At 33.8% G+C, this 5,063-nt stretch overlaps 1 long non-coding RNA gene across 9 annotated transcripts; it reads left to right on the forward strand.

Annotated features, from left to right (window-relative positions):
* The first annotated feature begins 342 nt into the window (after positions 1–342).
* On the forward strand, positions 343–3,750 carry LOC113358008. Of its 9 annotated transcripts, none has more exons than XR_003364095.1 (6): positions 343–660; positions 752–778; positions 1,726–1,954; positions 2,045–2,181; positions 2,521–2,773; positions 2,873–3,750. It is a non-coding gene; the product is annotated as an uncharacterized LOC113358008 (long non-coding RNA). The 9 variants fall into 9 exon arrangements; XR_003364097.1 differs by having other exon boundaries at positions 755–778; positions 1,726–1,959; XR_003364094.1 differs by having other exon boundaries at positions 755–778.
* The last annotated feature ends 1,313 nt before the right edge of the window (positions 3,751–5,063 follow it).

Below are 5,063 nucleotides of genomic sequence, written 5' to 3' on the forward strand. Positions count from 1 at the left end.
CTTGTTTCACTTCATGTACAACATTATCTCCCTTTTTGAAAGAAGAAAAACCATAAGTTCTTATTGACTGAAACGTGTTGGGAAGTCTGTCACCAGTGGAGAATCAGTTTTTAACCACTTTCCGGGCTTTGCAAAAACGACTTCCCTGGACCAGCATAATTATGCATGCTGTGAGAAAAAGTAGTTTTTTAAAAAAAAATTAAACCTTTTTCCTTCACAGTCGTTATATTACTGGTATTTTGTAAATATCAGGGATCCTTAATAAAGCAAATCAACCACCGTGGCACAAATACCAAAAAAATAAAACTATTGTGTGCGCAACTAGTTCATATAGCTCCAGAGTCCAGATTTAGAACCAAGGGTTAGATGTAAGTTGGAATATGTTTATGCGGTGATGATGAGACCTTGTTTCTAACGAGATCTTATCTTATCTTTTATACCCATTTTCATTGCTCTTTTTCCTTGTTGCAATTCTCCTCCCTAGTTCAGAGCTCCAATTTAGAGAAAAAAAATCAAAGAAAAAAATCGCCATGATCAAATAAAAGCAAACCCTAACCAACAAGTAATTCCAAACCATTATTTCTCTCCATATCTATCAATTTTTTTTTTCCAAAAACGATTTCTTTAAAACCTCTTTTTTCTGGTTTCAATCTTCATCAGGTAAACCTGTGGGTTTACAATATAATTTTTGTTTCTTAATTTCTTGAATGTTAGGGTTTTAATTAAATTTTTGTTTTGTTTTTGTATGTAGAAGACCTTCAAGTGGATTTATCTTCAGGTATAACATCTCTGTCACTTCGATTCAATTTTATTGGTGTTATTAGGGATTTTGTAGGTTTTACTGAAGTTCTCATATTTTATTTTTATTATGTAAAAGGGTTTCTATTCATATGTTAACTGTTAAACGAAACTATATTTGTTTGATTTGTGTTTTAGGGATTTCAATCTTGAGATCTAGTTTTCATACTATTCTTTGATTTTTGTTTGGTGTGTAATCGAATTGCTTTTATATTTGAGTTAGAATCTTTTCTGTGTTCTTTATGTTGAATTTGGCTTTTAAGATTATAATGAAACTTCATTTTCTACTTTGATGTACGTAGTTGTGTTCAAGGAATTGTGTTTGTATTATCAGTCTATGGTGTTTGTGTTCAGGTTTAAGATGAATCTAGACTGTTAATTAATAATATCTACATGTTATTTCGGACCAAGTATTTTATGTTTATGTTTGGGTATGTAATTAGTTTTAGATTAAAATGTTTGCTGAATAAACTGCAATTCGAAGACTTTTGATAAACACCATGATATAGATATCTGATTCTTTTGTCATGGCATATGAATTCAGATTTTTTTTGGTTTTTATGAATGACAGTGAATCTGTGATAGCTTAGGATGAATATCTCAAGGGATTCTAACTATTGCATTTGATGTTCTTCTTGATCCCAGCATAAAGGAACCTAATTTATATTGTTGTGCCTTTTTATTCCAGCATGATTGATTATGATCAGGTTGCATATGCAAAAAGACTATGTGCATATTTATGCGAATTGATTGTTTAGAGTGTAGGTTTTTACTTAATATGGCTTTTGTAAGATGCTTAGAACCATTATTGTATTGTTTAGATGTATATTGTTAGTGATATAGAAATCTCTAATATGTAGGTTTATTATGATATTGAGAAGCAATGCTGCATTTTCTATTGTTGCTTATAATGGATGTTTTGATTAGATAACTATGGCTAGGTGCAAGTATTTGGACTCCTTTGGTTGATACACGAAGGTCTCCACATAATGGTTTAGACAGTCATGGCAGTTCATTTTCAAGCAGTGGGCATAAGTCTTATCTGTCTTCGGAGGGTATATATTCTCCTAGTGAAGGTTCAAATCAGTGGAATGAGGCTCTATTGCAGATAAATAGTGATACTGAAGCTAGGCAATAATAAAAAAAAGCATGATCAGTAATGTTGTTGTTTTCTTTTACTTCCCTTAATATATTAGTTATTCCATGTTTCTTATAAGATTTAATGATTTTGTATTTTTTTGTGTAGGTGATAATTGTCTGCCAAATGAATTCAATGACATTGGACAACCTATAGGACCTCTACCCACAAGACGTATGCCACCAAACATGGAAAGATGAACATAAATCTTGTCTCACCAGCTTATTTCATCCTCCATGCTTGTAGTAAGCTTTTATTTAATCTCAATGGATCTAATATTCAATTTGCAATTATCCACCTTGCTTGAAGTAAATGACTTGTGCTTTTTACGTATTATGGTTATGAATTTGTGTAGTCTTGCTGCGAATTTTTGCTTCCTTCAACAAGCACTTGTATATTTTCGTTTCCTTCAATTTTAACAAGTCTCGAGCTCCTATGGACCAGCAAGAATCAGTGTAGTGCTTGTGTTTGTTGGAAACGCAGACACGTTAGTGCTGATGTTGAACTGGTCAAGAATTTTTTAGGACTATGTTGTTAGAACTTTGTTATTGAACTTCTAATGCCCAAACTTATTTTTGCTGCAGGTATACCATTATGATCAGTTGGGCAACGAAGATCATCTTTTTGCTGGTTTCTAGCTTGATCGTTGATTGCATGCCTTCTTAAATTTTTAAAATCAATAAAATTTCACAACAAGCCTTTAAAATAAAGTAAGAACAGGACTTTGTTGTCAAATTTTTTTGACAAGTTCTCATATTTTATTCACATGGGTGAATCGTTTGTGTACAAGTACTGAGTTCTTGAACATTTGAAGAACACTTCGAACTGACTTTCCTGGTAGAGTGATAGACGCATTTTTGTGTCTTTTTTGATCTCAGTTTTCTATATTTTTAGTACCCATTTTTTTATTTATTTTGGTATTTTATGTCTTTGTAGGTATTTTTAGAAAAGTAAGATTTTGCTGAGAAATTGGCTCAAAAAGTGCTATCTGCACCCGCGGGAGGAACTACTAAAGGCACCCGGAGGAGTTGATAAATGCACCAGGAGTTTTCACTATTTATAGCCCAAAATTACTCTTTGTACCCTACAAATTTCTATTCGCACCCCATGAATTGCTAAAGGGACACCGGAACTGGATAAGGGGGGTCATCTTCAACCTTTGAATTTATGAAATTTGGTGGGAAAATTGAGTTTCATTGACCAGGATTAGGGTTTGAGAATTGGAGTTGTTAGAGGGAGACTAAAGCGCTGAAATTAATTGGGTTTACTCTAAACGACTAAACAAAACTGGTAATGGTCTTAGATTCATTTAAAATTGGCTGGATAATCACCAATTGAGAGAACATCATTCTCCGGTTTATATTCAGGCAGAATTAGGGATTTGATATTGGACGTGTTTTTGGGGATTCAATCGTTGGAATTGATTGGAATTGAATTGTTTGAGCTAAAAAGGACTGGTAAGTCCTTCAGGTTTGAAAGGATTGGGATGTATTGACGGGTTTTGAAGCACACAGGGAACTTGAGTTCTTCACGAGATACATGAATTGCAGCAATGATTTGCGCGTGTTTGGATGTGGATGAAGCATTTGACGTCATATGTGACGTGAACGAGATGAGTTGGATGGCTCTGAGATGTAGAAGAAGCGTGAGAATCAAAATCAGAGAAATAAAAGGGAAGAAAATATTTCTGAGATGATAATTTACAGCAAAGGATTTTTAACATTTACTGGGGGTGATTTTATGCGGGTGTTGAGTACAAAAGAGGTGTTGGGATACCATAGAAAGGCTATCGAGAGTTTAGGGAAAGAACAGAGTGCTGAAGAGAAGAAATAAGAGATCACAGGAAAGGTTTCTGCTGCTACTGAAACTCAAGAACACGAAGAACATAAGCCTGCAAAAGACAGTCGCTAAATCTGCTGCAAAACAGAACTGTCGTTCTTGCTACAGTGAATCTCATTGTAACAGTTGCTCTGCAATACTTGTAAAAGTTACAGTTTTGTGTTTTTATTCTTCTTCTTTATTTTCACCTCTTGTAAGCACTTTTGTGCAATGAAAAATTCTTTTGAGCGTGTGAAAAATATGAGGAGCTAAACCCCATCACTGGGATGACGGAGGAAGCCAATTCTCAACAGTATGGTAATTTTATTAAATTCTTTTATAACTTTTGCATTAATATAATTTGAATTATGATTTTAAATTAACTAGTTGTGATTTAGTTTGATGGGTTATGCTTAGCTTAGGTGTTTTGATAACCCATGCTTACCATTTACAATTAATGTTTTATAAAATTTACCTTGACAAAGATTTAGAGTCGATAGTTATTATTTTTGGAGCTATAATTGTCAAAGAGTTAATAATTGAACCATAAGAACATGAGTTTGGTGGAATCCTGAGTCCTAGTAACTCTTAATCTTGTTGCCTTCTTTTGCATATTTTTGGTAGTTTTAATATTTTCTTTTATTAAGTCTAAAATCAATATCTTCCCGAGTCCGAGAAACGAATTCCCTACTTATCACTGTGAAACTACATCATAGAGTACACAGGGTGAGTACTAAAACCAATCGGTTTAGACATATGAATGTCAGTTACACCTTTAAGAATTAAATCTAAGGTGTGTTGAAGACGAATGATAGAATTGTCATTCAACCTAGATTTCTTCTTTTGTTCGACATGATCTTTTGTTTTACAAAAGAGATATACTTTCTGATCACATGAGTGATTAGAAGGAACAGATTCAACACTATTGTTGGGAGACTTCTTCCTTGCATGTGATGTGGATATTCCTTGATTAGAGGAGGACAAATGCACATCATTCTCAACAGGGAGGGATTTTGGTTTTACTTTTAAAACTGATTCTATTACAGTTAAATCAGAAGAAATTGGTATGGTGGACTCTTTGGAACACTCTTGAAAGGAGAGTTTACTTAAAAGGTGTTCAATTTCCAACGCATCCTTTTTGAGTTTTTCCTCCTCTTGAAGAACCTTTAGACGAGAGACACACTCATTTACCATACCAACAAGGACATTGAGTTTGTGTTTCAATCGGTTGACATCATCAGCCTGGATTCTAATAAGTTTTAGAATCACTGCACTCTCTATGGCTGCGTTCCTTTCAATTTCAGAGTCA

Source organism: Papaver somniferum, chromosome 3, assembly GCF_003573695.1.
Source record: "Papaver somniferum cultivar HN1 chromosome 3, ASM357369v1, whole genome shotgun sequence".
In the NCBI taxonomy this organism is placed as follows: domain Eukaryota; kingdom Viridiplantae; phylum Streptophyta; class Magnoliopsida; order Ranunculales; family Papaveraceae; genus Papaver; species Papaver somniferum.